Source organism: Salvelinus fontinalis, chromosome 13 (assembly GCF_029448725.1).
Source record: "Salvelinus fontinalis isolate EN_2023a chromosome 13, ASM2944872v1, whole genome shotgun sequence".
NCBI classification, from domain to species: Eukaryota; Metazoa; Chordata; class Actinopteri; order Salmoniformes; family Salmonidae; genus Salvelinus; species Salvelinus fontinalis.
This window is the reverse complement of record NC_074677.1, coordinates 1,286,506-1,305,296: the sequence shown is the minus strand read 5'-3', so window position 1 is coordinate 1,305,296 and position 18,791 is coordinate 1,286,506. Positions and strand designations below refer to the sequence as shown.

The 18,791-nt window shown below is 42.7% G+C and overlaps 1 protein-coding gene across 2 annotated transcripts in view; it reads left to right on the top strand.

Moving 5' to 3' along the window:
- Positions 1-18,791, top strand: part of LOC129867902 (cell adhesion molecule 2-like) — a 172,294-nt gene that overhangs the window by 45,401 nt on the left and 108,102 nt on the right. The window lies entirely within an intron of this gene.

The following is an 18,791-nucleotide window of genomic DNA, read 5'->3' as shown; positions in this document are numbered from 1 at the left end:
ATCTGCAAGAGAAACTTGAAATCTAGGGTTGAGGCTGTGATTTCCCGCTGGTCCATGTATCTTTCGCCTTGACTGTGTGTATCTGATTATGCAATTGTTTCAATGCTGGTCTGTGAGGTGGATTATTTGGTAGATTCACTGACCACAAGAATAGCAGAGCAAAATCTCTAATTTGTTAGTCTCTTTGAACTGCTACCTGATCTCACCTGTCTTTCTCCTTTCCTCAACTTCTCTCATTCTCCAAGGGGTTATTTCTTGGGTTAATTATGGGAGAGAGGGAGAACGGTTAACCGTTTAGAAATTACAACACTTATGGTACATAGTCCCCCCATTTTAGGGACCCAAAAGTTTTGGGACAAATGAACATATGTGTATATTAAAGAAGTAAAAATTTTAGTATTTGGTCCCATATTCCTAGCATGTTTCAGATTATGTTGTGCCCAACATAAATCAGTGGTGACTAATATATTGTTTAAATTTTGGAGTCACTTTTGAATATCATAATCTCCCCTGTTATTGTAATTGTAAAACTGATACATTTTAATGATTTATGCTTTACTGAACAAAAAATATAAACGCAACATGTAAAATGGTTTTGCACAAATGTATTTACATCCCTATTAGTGAGCATTTCTCCTTTGCCAAGATAATCCATCCACCTGACAGGTGTGGCATATCAAGAAGCAAATTCCAATAGATTAGGGCCTAATGAATTTATTTAAATTGACTGATTTCCTGTAAATTATTGCATGTTCCGTTTATATTTTTTGTTCCGCATACACATTTTAAGCCATGCAACAGTCTATGACTTGGGTGACTGGAGTCTTTGACAATTTTAGGGCCTTCCTCTGACACCGCCTGGTATAGACGTCCTGGACGGCAGGAACCTTGGCACCGGTGGTGTACGTGCTACACCGGTGGTGTACGTGCTGCCCTGCGGTCAGATGCCAAGCAGTTGCCACACCAAGCGGTGATGCAACCATTTAAATTGGAGACCAAATTTCAATTTAAAGTTTGTATCTTTTATAGACCCAATCCATAAAATAGCACACTTACCATAATTTGGTTGCAGAAGACACATTTCAGTTGAAGGCATTCAGTTTTACAACTCACCAGGTATCCTCCTTTCCCTTTCCCCCTTTTAGTCCAGAAAAACTGGATAAATTATCCAGGTCCTCAATGAGGCACTTCAATGTTGAAGATTAAGGACTCAAGAGAGAACTTGAATCCTCAGCATACATTGATACGTTTGTCTCTAATCAATAAATGTTTTGACCCTTAATGTTATCATCAGAACTGACTTTTACATCTAAGGATTCTATGGCCATAATAAATAGGTATGGTGACAGAGGGCAACCTTGTTTGATGCCTATTGACAATTAAAAATTCTCAGAGAAGTAACTGTTATTTATTATTTTACATAAAGGATTGTTGCACATTATTTATTTATTTTAGAAGATGGCAGCGCAGTAGGATGTGTATATCTGTCGTTGTCTTATACTGTGTCTTATCCCGTGTCTTATCCCGTGTAAATAGCCAGTCTTTTTCGTATATATCTTAATCTCACTTTCTATCTACGAACTAAATACACTTTCCTGCAACCCGCCTCACCCAATGTGGTACGGATCTGCTATTTTTATTCCTTATAACTGGACCTTCCATCAGGAGCTAGCCAGCTAACTAGCTACTAGTCTTTATTAGCCGCGGCTAGCGATCCTCTAGCCAGCTAACTAGCTACTAGTCTTTGTTAGCCACGGCTAGCGGTCACCACATTTTTTCCTCGGCATCAGCCAGTATTAGCTCGGACAATCACCTGCCAGTCTGCACAGTGCAATATCAACCCAGAGCATATCGGACTGCTTCTCTCTTCCATATCACCGGATTCCTGACGCTCTGGATCATTACACCGGATCATCACAGCTAGCTGCAAACGAGTGGCTACTGTTAGCTAACGCCTCTATCCTGAAGCAAGCACCAGCTAGCCTTGAGCTAGCCTCGAGCTCGGTTTCATATACCAGCTAGTTCTAGGGCTACAATACCTTTTTTGCCTTTACTGTCGACACAGAGCCCCACCGATCCTTCACGACTGGACTAGATTGCCGACGTGATTGCCCAACGTGGTCTCAACAGGCTATTCTGTTCGCTGAAGAACCATCTGCTATCCCTGGCCCGCTAGCTTTTCTGAACGCTGTGCCCCCTGCTCGCCTAGCGTAGTAGTGACTACAGAACGGCACCCTGACTCACCTATTGGGGCTCTTCTGACCCTATAATCCCTCAGCTACACAGCTGATGCCCCCTGGACTGTTTCAATAATACGGTACCTCATTTTGTTTACCTGTCGGCCCCAACTTCAAACTCAGGTCCTGTATGTACATAACTGACCGGCTCTGCCCATTCATCACCATTTACCTAGTGTTGTCTTAGCTCTCCTGATCAACACCTGTGATTGCTTTATGCTTCTCTCTAATGTCAATATGTCTTGTCTACTGCTGTCTTGGCTAGTTCTTAATGTTTCATTTCACTGTAGAGCCCTCAGTCCTGGTCAACATGCCTTAGATAGCTATTTTGCCCCACCTCACACACATGCGGAGACGTTAACTGATGCCACCTGAGACGAAACCTCTCTCATCACTCAACGCATAGGTTTACCTCCAGTTTACCTCCACTGTACTCACATCGAGCAAGAATTGAGTACGAGGCCGTTTAAATTGGGCACGTTTTCCCCCCAAAGTGAAAACAGCGCCCTCTGTCCTCATCAGGTTAAACTGCCTCGTACTCAATTCTTGCTCGTACAATATGCATATTATTATTACTATTGGATAGAAAACACTCTCTAGTTTCTAAAACCGTTTGAATTATATCTGTGAGTAAAACAGAACTAATTTTGCAGCAAACTTCCTGTCAGGAAGTGAGAAATCTGAAATCGAGGGCTCTGTTCCAGGGTCAGTTTATTAATTTGCATGGAATCTAGGGGTCTACATGTACTGCATACTCCTTCCACTAGATGTCAGTAGGCAGTGAGAGTTGGAATGGGGTGTCTAGCTAGATCTGAGGCCGTACAAAAGCTCTTGGAACCGGGTGTGCAGTCTTTTCAATGTTCGTCATGGCGCAAGACAGACCTCAGGATTGCATTCTAAAAAGCTGCTGTTATAGGCGTTAGATATATCTGGCGAAAATGAAAGTGAAAATGTAGAGCGCCAAATTCAAAAAAACTATATAAAATCAAACTTTCATTGAATCACACATGTAAGATACCAAATTAAAGCTACACTCCTTGTGAATCCAGCCAACATGTCAGATTTCAAAAAGGCTTTTCGGTGAAAGCATAAGACGCTATTATCTGATGATAGCACAACAGTAAACAAAGAGAGTGTAGCATATTTCAACCCTGCAGGCGCAACACAAAACGCAGAAATAAAATATAAATCATGCCTTACCTTTGACGAGCTTCTTTTGTTGGCACTCCAATATGTCCCATAAACATCACAAATGGTCCTTTTGTTCGACTAATTCCGTCCATATATATCCAAATTGTCCATTTATTTGGCGCGGTTGATCCAGAAAAAAACAGCTTCCAATTTGCGCAACGTCACTACAAAATATCCCAAAAATTACCTCTAAACTTTGCCAAAACATTTGAAAATACTTTTGTAATTTAGGTATTTTTAAACGTTAATAATAATTTCCGAGCTGGTCATGGGTGCACCTCATCAAAGGGGTTCAACCTCTCTTTCGTATCGTCTGAGATTCCCAAAGAATGGAAAGCTGCCGCGGTCATCCCCCTCTTCAAAGGGGGAGACACTCTTGACCCAAACTGCTACAGACCTAGATCTATCTTACCTTGCCCTTCTAAGGTCTTCGAAAGCCAACTTAACAAACAGATCACTGACCATTTCGAATCCCACCATACCTTCTCCGCTATGCAATCTGGTTTCCGAGCTGTTCATGGGTGCACCTCATCAAAGGGGGAGACACTCAAGACCTAGATCAGCTGCGGTCATCCCCCTCTTCAAAGGAGTGGCCAATTTTTACCAAAACTGCTACAGGCCTATATCTATCCTACCCTGCCCTTCTAAGGTCTTCGAAAGCCAAGTTAACAAACAGATCATGGGTGCACCTCAGCCACGCTCAAGGTCCTAAATGATATCATAACCGCCATCGATCAAAGACAGTACTGTGCAGCCGTCTTCATCGACCTGGCCAAGGCTTTCGACTCTGTCAATCACCGTATTCTTATCGGCAGAATCAACAGCCTTGGTTTCTCAAATGACTGCCTCGCCTGGTTCACCAACTACTTCTCAGACAGAGTTCAGTGTGTCAAATCAGAGGGCCTGTTGTCTGGACCTCTGGCAGTCTCTATGGGGGTGCCACAGGGTTCAATTCTCGAGCCGATTCTTTTCTCTGTATACATCAATGATGTCTGTCTTGCTGCTGGTAATTCTCTGATCCACCTCTACGCAGACGATTCCATTCTGTATTCTTCTGGCCCTTCTTTGGACACTGTGTTAACTAACCTCCAGACGAGCTTCAATGCCATACAACTCTCCTTCCGTGGCCTCCAACTGCTCTTAAATGCAAGTAAAACTAAATGCATGCTCTTCAACCGATCGCTGCCTGCACCCGCCCACCCTTCGAGCATCACTACTCTGGACAGTTCTGACTTAGAATATGTGGACAAATACAAATACCTAGGTGTCTGATTCGACTGTAAACTCTCCTTCCAGACTCAAATTAAGCATCTCCAATCCAAAATTAAATCTAGATTCGGCTTCCTATTTCGCAACAAAAGCATCCTTCACAAATGCTGTCAAACATACCCTCGTAAAACTGACTATCCTACCAATCCTTGACGTTGTCATTTACAAATTAGCCTACAACACTCTACTTAGCAAATTGGATGCAGTCTATCACAGTGGCATCCGTTTTGTCACAAAAGGCTCATATAGTACCCACCACTGCGACCTGTACGCTCTCGTTGGCTGGCCCTCGCTTCATATTCGTCGCCAAAAACACTGGCTCCACATCATCTATAAGGCGTTGCTATGTAAAGCCCCGCCTTATCTCAGCTCACTGGTCACCATAGCAGCACCCACCCGTAGCACGCGCTCCAGCAGGTATATTTCACTGGTCACACCCCAAAACCAATTCCTCCTTTGGCTGCCTTTCCTTCCAGTTCTCAGGCTGCCAATGACTGGAACGAACTGCAAAAATCACTGAAGCTGGAGATTCATATCTCCCTCACTAACTTTAAGCATCAGCTGTCTGAGCAGCTCACAGATCACTGCACCTGTACATAGCCCATCTGTAAATAGCCCATCCAACTACCTCATCCCCATACTGTTATTTAAAGTTTTGCTCTTTTGCACCCCAGTATCTCTACTTGCACATTCATCTTCTGCACATCTATCACTCCAGTATTTAATTGCTAAATTGTAAGTACTTCGCCACTACGGCCTATTTATTGCCTTACCTCCCTAATCTTACCTCATTTGCTCACACTGTATATAGACTTTTCTATTGTATTATTGACTGTACGTTTTGTTTATTCCATGTGTAACTCTGTGTTGTTGTTTGTGTCACACTGCTATGCTTTATATTGGCCAGGTCACAGTTGTAAATGAGAACTTGTTCCCAACCATCCTACCTGGTTAAATAAAGGTGAAAGAAATTCAGCATTCAGGATCCTAACACATTTTATAATCTGGAATACCCTTTGTTTTTGCTCTTTTCAGTAACCTTAGTTTTATTTTTCAGCCCTAGCCTAGTATGGTAGTACCTAATACTATACTAGCTCAACATAATATTTTTTCTACATTAGCTCAAGATAATATTTTTGTAATATTTTTTAAAACAAACTCTGCAGGGATTTTTCTGCTGACCTACAATTGAGAAATGTAATGTTTTTCTACATTATCCCAAGATAATGTTTTTTCTACATTAGCTCAAGATAATATTTTTGCTACATTAGCTGAACATAATATTTTTTTCTACATTATCCCAAGATAATATTTTTTTCTACATTAGCCCAAGCTACTCAGTTCCAGATCACATAACACCTCTTCTCTGTCAAGAGCCAGATGAGTTGACAGTTTAGGTGATCGATTTCAGTTTGAACAGTTTGAAACAGATTTAATCTGTTGGTCGTTTGATAAAGGGATTGTGGCTGCTTAGACCAGGATTTACTAAAGTTCTTTCAGGAACTCTCCCTCCTTACCCCTCTCTCTCTCTCCCTCCCTCTCTCTCCCTCCTTACCTCTCTCTCTCTCTCTCTCTCTCTCTCCCTCCTTACCCCTCTCTCTCTCCCTCCTTACCCCTCTCTCTCTCTCTCCCTCCTTACCCCTCTCTCTCTCCCTCCCTCTCTCTCTCTCTCCCTCCCTCTCTCTCTCTCCCTCCTTACCCCTCTCTCTCTCTCCCTCCCTCTCTCTCTCTCTCCCTCCTTACCCCTATCTCTCTCTCCAACTCTCTCTCCAACTCTCTCTCCCTCCTTACCCCTCTCTCTCCCTCCCTCTCTCTCTCTCCCTCTTGTTCTCTCTCCCTCTCCCTCTCTCTCCCATCTCTCTCTCTCTATTTCTCTCTCTCCATCCCGCCCTCTCCCCCTCTCCTACATTGATTTAGGATAACCTCACATTGACTCCTGTCTCATGACCCAGATTCCCTCTCAGAATAACTTAGTAAAGATCTGAGAATGTGAATGTAATATCAAGTGTGACTATCTCCTGTCTTTTAGCAGTCTGAAAGTCACCCACTGCTTTCCTAAATAAATACCCATTATAGGCTGCATCCCTATATAGTGCACTACTTTACCAAGTATACGTTATTTTCCCAAGAAGCTTAAACCTTTATCTGATGATTTATGCATATGTGCATTGGATTGTGCCCTCAATGATCGTGTCCCTACTTATAAATGTCTGGGGCACCTGGATTGACAAAAAAAAAAACTCTCTTTCAAAAAAGCATATTGATAAGGTAGTTAAGAAATGTTGAATTAAAATGTGTTTACCTAACAGGAATATGTCACAGGTCATTCATTAAGTGTTCATTAAAAAGTTAAGAATTACAATATTTTATTGAAATAGGGCATGTCTTTCATAAAATAGCAGAAAACAAATCATTCTGTCGACATTCATACCAGTTATAGATTGTGGTGATATCGTCTATATGAATGGGTGGGAAGTAATGAATGTCATGTACGCTAATCGTTACATGTTACAGATTACAAACTGTAACTGTAAACCTTTATGTTACTGTCCAAAACATTCTAATCGGATTAAAGATACTTTTATAAAACTTGATGATTACTTCTAGTAATACTTTTAAATCCAGAAAGGACGTTTGCCCCCCAAAATTATTTGACAACTTTCTGTTTTCTAGAATAACATTCAAATCAACATTGAAAAAAGGTCCAAATGTAAATGAGTCGAACCGCCAGTCATAGACCGCTATGACGACGGAGAGTCAGACCGCCAGTCAGAGACCGCTATGACGATGGAGAGTCGGACCGCCAGTCAGAGACCGCTGTGACGATGGAGAGTCGGACCGCCAGTCAGAGACCGCTATGACGATGGAGAGTCGGACCGCCAGTCAGAGACCGCTGTGACGATGGCGAGTCGGACCGCCAGTCAGTGAACGCTGTGACGATGGAGAGTCGGACCGCCAGTCAGAGACCGCTGTGACGATGGCGAGTCGGACCGCCAGTCAGAGACCGCTGTGACGATGGAGAGTCGGACCGCCAGTCAGAGACCGCTGTGACGATGGAGAGTCGGACCGCCAGTCATAGACCGCTATGACGATGGAGAGTCGGACCGCCAGTCAGAGACCGCTGTGACGATGGCGAGTCGGACCGCCAGTCAGTGAACGCTGTGACGATGGAGAGTCGGACCGCCAGTCAGAGACCGCTGTGACGATGGAGAGTCGGACCGCCAGTCAGAGACCGCTGTGACGATGGAGAGTCGGACCAGCAGTCAGAGACCGCTATGACGATGGAGAGTCGGACCGCCAGTCAGAGACCGCTATGACGATGGAGAGTCGGACCAGCAGTCAGAGAACGCTATGACGATGGAGAGTCGTACCGCCAGTCAGAGACCGCTATGACGATGGAGAGTCAGACCACCAGTCAGAGACCGCTATGACGACGGAGAGTCGGACCGCCAGTCAGAGACCGCTATGACGATGGCGGGTCGAACCGCCAGTCAGAGACCGCTGTGACGATGGCGGGTCAGACCGCCAGTCAAAGACCGCTATGACGATGGCGAGGAAAGAGCATGAATAGGCTTTTGTAGGCTACAGTCCAACATTTTTTGTCATCTAATGGTGCGACTGCTGTCAGCATCCAAAGATTGTCGAACTGGAATAATCACACTGCTGTTCTCTCAGTGATATGAATCACACTGCTGTTCTCTCAGTGATATGAATCACACCGCTACTCTCTCAGTGATATGAATCACACTGCTACTCTCTCAGTGATATGAATCACACTGCTGTTCTCTCAGTGATATGAATCACACTGCTACTCTCTCAGTGATATGAATCACACCGCTACTCTCTCAGTGATATGAATCACACTGCTACTCTCTCAGTGATATGAATCACACTGCTGTTCTCTCAGTGATATGAATCACACTGCTAATCTCTCAGTGATATGAATCACACTGCTACTCTCTCAGTGATATGAATCACACTGCTACTCTCTCAGTGATATGAATCACACTGCTCCTCTCTCAGTGATATGAATCACACTGCTAATCTCTCAGTGATATGAATCACACTGCTAATCTCTCAGTGATATGAATCACACTGCTAATCTCTCAGTGATATGAATCACACTGCTACTCTCTCAGTGATATGAATCACACTGCTACTCTCTCAGTGATATGAATCACACTGCTCCTCTCTCAGTGATATGAATCACACTGCTGTTCTCTCAGTGATATGAATCACACTGCTGTTCTCTCAGTGATATGAATCACACTGCTAATCTCTCAGTGATATGAATCACACTGCTAATCTCTCAGTGATATGAATCACACTGCTGTTCTCTCAGTGATATGAATCACACTGCTAATCTCTCAGTGATATGAATCACACTGCTGTTCTCTCAGTGATATGAATCACACCGCTACTCTCTCAGTGATATGAACACAATAGAACACACTACAGTACTGTATTTGCACGAGAACACAGTAGAACACAGTACAGTACTGTATCTGCTAGAGCACACAGTGCAGTACTGTATCTGCTAGAGCACACAGTACAGTACTGTATCTGCTAGAGCACACAGTACAGTACTGTATCTGCTAGAGAACACAGTAGAACACAGTACAGTACTGTATCTGCTAGAGCACACAGTGCAGTACTGTATCTGCTAGAGCACACAGTACAGTACTGTATCTGCTAGAGCACACAGTAGAACACAGTAGAACACAGTACAGTACTGTATCTGCTAGAGAACACAGAAGAACACAGTAGAACACAGTACAGTACTGTATCTGCTAGAGCACAGGTTAATCTACTGGGATTGTTGTCAACCTAAATAAATACCATCTCTCCCAGACTCCTGTCTCCTATAAATACCACCTCTCCCAGACTCCTGTCTCCTATAAATACCACCTCTCCTGTCTCCTATAAATACCACCTCTCCTGTCTCATATAAATACCATCTCTCCCAGACTCCTGTCTCCTATAAATACCACCTCTCCCAGACTCCTGTCTCCTATAAATACCACCTCTCCCAGACTCCTGTCTCCTATAAATACCACCTCTCCTGTCTCCTATAAATACCACCTCTCCTGTCTCCTATAAATACCACCTCTCCTGTCTCCTATAAATACCACCTCTCCTGTCTCCTATAAATACCACCTCTCCTGTCTCCTATAAATACCACCTCTCCCAGACTCCTGTCTCCTATAAATGCCACCTCTCCCAGACTCCTGTCTCCTATAAATACCACCTCTCTTGTCTCCTGTAAATACCACATCTCCCAGACTCCTGTCTCTATAAATACCACCTCTCCCAGACTCCTGTCTCATATAAATACCACCTCTCCCAGACTCCTGTCTCCTATAAATACCACCTCTCCCAGACTCCTGTCTCCTATAAATACCACCTCTCCCAGACTCCTGTGTAACGGTCCTGACCTGTTTTATGTTGTTTTTGTATATTGTTTAGGTCAGGGCATGTGTTTTGGGTGGGCAGTCTATGTTATCTGTTTCTATGTTGGTTTTGGTTGCCTGGTATGGCTCTTAATTAGAGGCAGGTGTTTTGCGTTCTCCTCTAATTAAGAGTCATATTTAGGTAGGGTGTTCTCACTGTTTGTTTGTGGGTGATTGTCTCCTGTGTCTGTATCGATGTTACACCATACGGGAATGTTTCGGTTTGTTCGTGCGTTTATGTAGTCTGTTCCTGTGTCAGCGTGCTTCGTGTATTTGTAAGTTCGTTTGTTCAGGTCTGTCTACATCATTTTGTTAGTTATATCCAGTATAGTTCGTTTTCGTCTTTGTCTATTTTGTTTATTTAATAAATCATCATGTATTCACAACCTGCTGCGCCTTGGTTCGATCACTACTCCACCTCTTCTTATGAAGAGAGAGAGGAACGCCGTTACATCCTGTCTCCTATAAATACCACCTCTCCCAGACTCCTGTCTCCTATAAATACCACCTCTCCCAGACTCCTGTCTCCTATAAATACCACCTCTCCCAGACTCCTGTCTCCTATAAATACCACCTCTCCCAGACTCCTGTCTCCTATAAATACCACCTCTCCCAGACTCCTGTCTCCTATAAATACCACCTCTCCCAGACTCCTGTCTCCTATAAATACCACCTCTCCCAGACTCCTGTCTCCTATAAATACCACCTCTCCCAGACTCCTGTCTCCTATAAATACCACCTCTCCCAGACTCCTGTCTCCTATAAATACCACCTCTCCCAGACTCCTGTCTCCTATAAATACCACCTCTCCCAGACTCCTGTCTCATATAAATACCACCTCTCCCAGACTCCTGTCTCATATAAATACCACCTCTCCCAGACTCCTGTCTCATATAAATACCACCTCTCCCAGACTCCTGTCTCCTATAAATACCACCTCTCCCAGACTCCTGTCTCCTATAAATACCACCTCTCCCAGACTCCTGTCTCCTATAAATACCACCTCTCCCAGACTCCTGTCTCATATAAATACCACCTCTCCCAGACTCCTGTCTCATATAAATACCACCTCTCCCAGACTCCTGTCTCCTATAAATACCACCTCTCCCAGACTCCTGTCTCCTATAAATACCACCTCTCCTGTCTCCTATAAATACCACCTCTCCCAGACTCCTGTCTCCTATAAATACCACCTCTCCCAGACTCCTGTCTCCTATAAATACCACCTCTCCCAGACTTCTGTCTCATATATATACCATCTCTCCCAGACTCCTGTCTCCTATAAATACCATCTCTCCCCGACTCCTGTCTCCTATAAATACCATCTCTCCCAGACTCCTGTCTCATTGTGGCGGTTGGGATAACTATCTCAGTTGGATCTGTTCTGGTTTTTCTGCGGCGAGACTCGGAGGTGGAGGCTCCAAGTCAATAAGATGAGCACTCATCACCAACATCGATTTCAGGCCCACTATCCGATCCTCCATCCGATTGCAGCTCATCTAAATCCTGCAGCATCTGCAGCCGTCAGTGTGATCTGGGGATAAAGAACCCAAGATGACTGATGGTGTCTGGGTATGACAACATGTTAGATCTTGTCTGTTTTGGGATGTTGATACTATCAGTCTGGTGTTAGAGAGGACAGATCGTTATGGCCTTGATTAGGCTAATGAGGAGAGGAGAGGAGAGGAGAGGAGAGGAGAGGAGAGGATGTTTATCATCACCTGAACGAGACAATCCAAATAGACTCTGGATCCTAAATTGCACCCTCTGGGTCCTGGTCAAACGTAGTGCACTATATAGGGAATAGGGTGCCATAGGGTCCTGGTCTAACCTAGTGCACTATATAGGGAATTGGGGTAGCTCTCTTTCTCTCTCTCGTCCCTCTCTTTTCTTTCCTCTCCTCGTCCCTCTCTTTTCTTTCCTCTCCTCGTCCCTCTTTTCTTTCCTCTCCTCGTCCCTCTCTTTTCTTTCCTCTCCTCGTCCCTCTCTTTTCTTTCCTCTCCTCGTCCCTTTCTTTTCTTTCCTCTCCTCGTCCCTCTCTTTTCTTTCCTCTCCTCGTCCCTTTCTGTTCTTTCCTCTCTCTCGTCCCTCTCTTTTCTTTTGTCTCCTCGTCCCTCTCTTTTCTTTCCTCTCCTCGTCCCTCTCTTTTCTTTCCTCTCCTCGTCCCTTTCTTTTCTTTCCTCTCCTCGTCCCTTTCTTTTCTTTCCTCTCCTCGTCCCTTTCTTTTCTTTCCTCTCCTCGTCACTTTCTTTTCTTTCCTCTCCTCGTCCCTCTCTTTTCTTTCCTCTCCTCGTCCGTCTCTTTTCTTTCCTCTCCTCGTCCCTCTCTTTTCTGTCCTCTCCTCGTCCCTTTCTTTTCTTTCCTCTCCTCGTCACTTTCTTTTCTTTCCTCTCCTCGTCCCTCTCTTTTCTTTCCTCTCCTCGTCCCTCTCTTTTCTTTCCTCTCCTCGTCCCTCTCTTTTCTGTCCTCTCCTCGTCCCTTTCTTTTCTTTCCTCTCCTCGTCCCTCTCTTTTCTTTCCTCTCCTCGTCCCTTTCTTTTCTTTCCTCTCCTCGTCCCTCTCTTTTCTTTCCTCTCCTCGTCCCTCTCTTTTCTTTCCTCTCCTCGTCCCTCTATTTTCTTTCCTCTACTCGTCCCTCTATTTTCTTTCGTCTCCTCGCCCCTCTCTTTTCTTTCCTCTCCTCGTCCCTTTCTTTTCTTTCCTCTCCTCGTCCCTCTCTTTTCTTTCCTCTCCTCGTCCCTCTCTTTTATTTCCTCTCCTCGTCCCTTTCTTTTCTTCCTCTCTTCGCCCCTTTCTTTTCTTTCCTCTCCTCGTCCCTTTCTTTTCTTTCCTCTCCTCGTCCCTCTCTTTTCTTTCCTCTCCTCGTCCCTCTCTTTGCTTTCCTCTCCTCGTCCCTTTCTTTTCTTTCCTCTCCTCGTCCCTCTCTTTTATTTCCTCTCCTCGTCCCTCTCTTTTCTTCCTCTCCTCGTCCCTCTCTTTTCTTACCTCTCCTCGTCCCTTTCTTTTCTTTCCTCTCGTCGTCCGTTTCTTTTCTTTCCTCTACTCGTCCCTCTCTTTTCTTTCCTCTCCTCGTCCCTTTCTTTTCTGTCCTCTCCTCGTCCCTCTCTTTTCTTTCCTCTCCTCGTCCCTCTCTTATTTCCTCTCCTCGTCCCTCTCTTTTCTTTCCTCTCCTCGTCCCTCTCTTTTCTTTCCTCTCCTCGTCCCTCTCTTTTCTTTCCTCTCCTCGTCCCTCTCTTTTCTTTCCTCTCCTCGTCCCTCTCTTTTCTTCCCTCTCCTCGTCATTTGTGTGAACGGCACACACACATACCGACTGACTAAGTGTGTTTATTTGTTTGCGTATCCTGAATAAAGCGTTCACTCTCCTCCCTCCTCCCCTTCCTCCTGTCTTCTCATCCATACTACCCAATGGGGATAAGACGCCGACAGCTCTGCAACTCTCTCGTTCTCTCGTTCTCTCTCTCTCTCGCTCCTCTGCTTTTCTAAATCAGCTGTTCTGCATGCTTAGTCACTTCCTGTTGAGGCTCAGAGCCTGCTTCCCCCCCCCCCCCCCCTCCAGAGACCAGGTGATTGACAGCTCTGCTGCGTTAGCAACAACTGGACAGACGGGAGGGGGGGTAGAGACGATAGGCTGAAGGAGATGGGGAGAGAAAATAACGAGGAAGAGAGAGAGAGTGTGGAGCGTTCAATCAAAAAGTTAGGTTTGTACAAAGTCAGATCCAGTGGAAAGTAAAACTATTTTAAAATGGAAACGCTGGGATGTATTTTTTCCATGAAAATGATGTTAAAGGTAATTATGATTCAACTATGATGGTGATAGGATAGGGATTACAATTATCATCATGAATATTAAGGCTATACGCACCTCATGTTACTCTCATAGACAGTCAACCATGCAAATTGGCCTGGTTATTATTTATTTAGACATCACACATTATAGTCTTACTCTTATCCAGACATCGTACATACTGTCACTGAGATCTACTACACACATAGTCACTAAATCAAATCCAATATTACACACATCAACCTACTGAGATTTACTACACACATAGACACTGTCACTAAATCACATCCAGTATTACACACATCATCCTACTGAGATTTACTACACACATAGACACTGTCACTAAATCACATCCAGTATTACACACATCAACCTACTGAGATTTACGACACACATAATATCTTGACAACATGTTCTACCATCTGTGGTTCACAGTTAAACAGGCAAACAGGCAAACAGGCAAACAGGTAAACAGGTAAACAGGTAAACAGGCAAACAGGCAAACAGCCAAACAGGTAAACAGGTAAACAGGTAAACAGGCAAACAGGTAAACAGGCAAACAGGTAAACAGGTAAACAGGCAAACAGGTAAACAGGCAAACAGGTAAACAGCCAAACGGCCAAACAGCCAAACAGCCAAACAGCCAAACAAGCAAACAGGCAAACAGGTAAACAGGCAAACAGGCAAACAGGCAAACAGCCAAGGGACTAAAACACACTGCTAGAACCTGTTTCTTGAATTCTAAACGTCAGACATTTGAAATCTCAAATTTTGACCGTCATAATACTTCTTATGGCAGTAACTTTACAAGCACTAATTATGGTCAATAGTATCTAGTCATAGGAAGGGGTGAAATAAGTACAGCCAGTTATAATTGTAATGTTTTAGCAAAAAAGAAGATCAAGTCTTTACATGGCTAAAAGAAAAGGAATATAACATATACTGTTTACAGGAAACTCACTCTACATCTTTAGATGAAGTTGCGTCGAAAAAGTTTGCTTGGAAATCATTTTCTGTCAGGGACAAAGGAACCCAAAAGGTGTGATAAGTATCTCTCTTTTTCAATATTTTTTGTAATAACATAGTATATGGGATTGATTTTAAGAAATGTGGCTTAATTCATTTGATTAAGATTATGGTGTTTCTATTCCTGAGGATGGAATGGAAAATATGGCGCTGTACAACATGACGGTCGGGATTGGAGGATTCTAAATTGTTTGCCTTCATTAGACAACTTTGCTCCAATATTTCTGTAAATCGGTGATATTTATTTCCAGAGTAATTCGTTATGGATCCATAACTAAAACAACATCTGCATTTTGAAAGAGTTTTTGTGTCATTATTTTATTAATGAAAGCATAAAGATGCTGATGAAGAAATACATTACTGTACAGTATATTTACATTTGGATATAAAAGCATTTAAAGCATTTTGAAGATATAAGCCACCTGCATTTGTTATTTTGGCTATGGTGCATTCTGACAAATAAACATAGCCTACAAACATGGGAAGTGCCTAATTTCTTACATAAGGGAGAGTAGACCATGTCTGTACTACAGAATTCGGGCACCCGGGAGACCGGGGTTCAATTCCCCGATGGGGAGGAAGAAGTAGGCTTTGTTCTTAACTGATTCTATTCTGATTGTTATTTCATAGTTGTGATGTCTTCACTATTATTATACAATGGAGAAAATAGTACAAATTAAGAAAAATCCAAAAATGAGTAGGTGTGTCCAAACTTTTGACTGGTACTTAATTAGATTAATATTATCATGTTCCCATTCCAAGAAAAATGAAAAACCCTTAGGATGGAACTGAAAATATGGCACTGTACAACTTGATGGTCGATGGTACAGTACTGGGCTATAAAAAGTCCCTGTGGCGTGCGGGCAGGGCACGCCGGAGACCGGGGTTCAAAAGAAGTAGGCTGTCCTTGCAAATAAGAATTTGTTCTTAACTTCTTGAGAATACAGGGGGTGCTGTTTTCGCATTAGCATAATTTCCTCTACAGATTAAACTGCCTCTTATTCAATTATTGCTCTTACTATATGCATATAATTAATACCATTGGATAGAAAACAATCTATAGTTTCTAAAACCGTTTCAATTTTGTCTCTAAGTGAAACAGAAGTCATTTGACAGCACTTTCCCTGACCAAGAAGAAGAATGCAAGATGTGTATGCTCGCTTCAACGCTTTGCCTATATATGGTCACGCCACCTATGACCCGAAACGCACTTCATTCGTCTTCCTCTGGGTGTCAAGAGGACGTCAGAGGAGAAATTTTTTGTTTATCTTGTACTGACGTGAAATAAGACCTATTTCTTTGGCGTGACCGACAACTTCCGGTTCTCTGAATTGCGCGATTTGTAGGTGTGATTGTCTTCTGTTTTGCTGCCGTTACGGATGAAAACTATCTCCGTCTCGAAGTTTGTTTGATACATGTGACCATGTATGTTTTTTCAATATAGTTTAATCAGATTATTTGAATTTTTTCGGGAGTTTTGCCGTGTTCCGTTCTGTGACTTTTTTTCTTTGGCCAGTCGACCAGTACATATGCTAAATGAAGAGGGAAAGTTGCCATTATGAATGGATTGAACGACTCATCAGGACTAAGGACACCTTGATCAACATTCTGATGAAAGATCAGCAATAGTAAGACCCAATTTACGATGTTATTTCATATATCTGTCGTGCATGTGAACTGGTTGGGGGTGCCCAGCTGGTTCTGGCTGGCGTGGCTATGCTAATTTAGCGCTACATTTTGTTTTCGCTATAAAACATTTAATAAATCAGAAATATTGTTTGGATTCACCAGATGTTGGGCTTTCAATATCTGTACGCTGTGTATTTTTTCTGAAATGTTTTAAGACAAGTAATTAGTTATATGACGTTGGTCTCTGTAATTGTTCTGGCTGCGTCGGCACTATTTCAGATTGCAGCTGCAATGTAGAACTGTGATTTATACCTGAAAAATTCACATTTTTCAAAAAAAAACTATGCTATACCATAAATATGTTATCAGACTGTCATCTTATGATCTTGTTTCTTGGTTAGTGGCTATATATATTTTTATTTAGTCGAATTAGTGATAGCTACTGACGCAGGAAAAAACTGTTGGAGTAAAAAAATTGTGTCTTTTGCTAACGTGTTTAGCTAATAGATTTACATATTGTGTCTTCCCTGTAAAACATTATAAAAATCTGAAATGGTGGCTTTATTCACAGGATCTGTATATTTCATTAGGTGTCTTGGACTTGTGATTTAATGTTATTTAGATGCTACTATTTAATTGTGACGCTATGCTAGCGATGCTAATCAGTGTGGGGGGGGGGGGGGGGGGGGTGGGGGGTGCTCCTGGACCCGGGGTAGGTGCTCGGTAGATTAACTGACTTGCCTAGTTAAATTCAATCTGGAGTTCATAGCAATAATTCATAGCGTTGTCATATTGTCCGTTTATAAATTCAGACCGTTTCGCTCTCGGAGCGCACACTGGATGTTCGGGCCGAGGAGTAGGGTTGATTTGAGTGTTCTGGCCTTACGACTGCAGTCAAGCACCCAAGCTAACGTTGGCTAGCTTGGTAGCTGCTTCTAGACACAAATGAGAGAACACTCTGACCATTTTGCTCACCCTAGCAGAGCTGGTTAGGCAGTTTTCGCGTTATCCAGAGCGTTGGTGACTATAACTGTATTGCTGGAAACAATTTAATTATGCTACATTGTAAATAAGATCGGACAACATATTTAACCTGAATGACCATCAAATAAATAATTCGAAATGTTTGTTACTCACCGTTTTCAGTCTGCCAAAACGCCCTTAGTTTGTCAAGATAACGTTTACTGTTTTCTACTAAGTTGCACTAGAAAACTTGACATTTACACTCATTATCTGGTGAAGGTAGATTTAACCCACTGGCTGGGTAAAATATTAATCATTTATTTATTGTTTAGTGTTGTGTTCTGTAGTGACTTTGCTGGCATGCGTGTAAAACATTATTTTTTTTTTGCTCCACCAACATTTAAACGGTAAAATTGGCCATGACCCAACCGTGTTGTTTCTTTACATACATTTTTCTTGTGTTTAATCTCAAAGCCATGCATGTAAGAAGACTTGAACTGTCTGGTGCACACACATTCCTCTGTTCTCAGTTTGATTGGCCTCATTCGGTATTTTCTGTACGTTTGAGAATACATGCATTTGCTTACCTAATCAATCTTGCAGACGATACATTCATTTATCACTCAAAAAAAGTGTTATGAGTGAGATATATTGGTATTAAGACAGCAACTTATTCATATAAATGATGTGTTTAGGCAGATCTTTAGTTAGCTAGCTACCTATCACATGAATTGTGCAAAAATATAATAGCTCACATCAGCTAGCTAAACGCTAGCCAGTCAGTGGCGCTGACAGATTGAAACTGGTATTAACAAAATGTATTTCACTCTACCCCATAAAATATGACATTGCTAACGAGTCATCATTTAGCTAATACAATGTTCAAGTATGACATTGCTAACGAGTCATCATTTAGCTAATACAATGTTCAAGTATGACATTGCTAACGAGTCATCATTTAGCTAATACAATGTTCAAGTATGACATTGCTAACGAGTCATCATTTAGCTAATACAATGTTAAAGTATGACATTGCTAACGAGTCATCATTTAGCTAATACAATGTTAAAGTTTTTTGGGAAGTTTAATTAAATTAGTTAGAAACTCGACGGATAACTTTGGTAGCTAGCTGGATAGCTTGGTTTTCATTTTTCCATAGATGTTTCTAATCCCCCTGATTGGTCATCAACGGTTACTGGTCTTGGAACTTGTTGACACAGGTCTGCCGCTTGTCTGCCAGAAG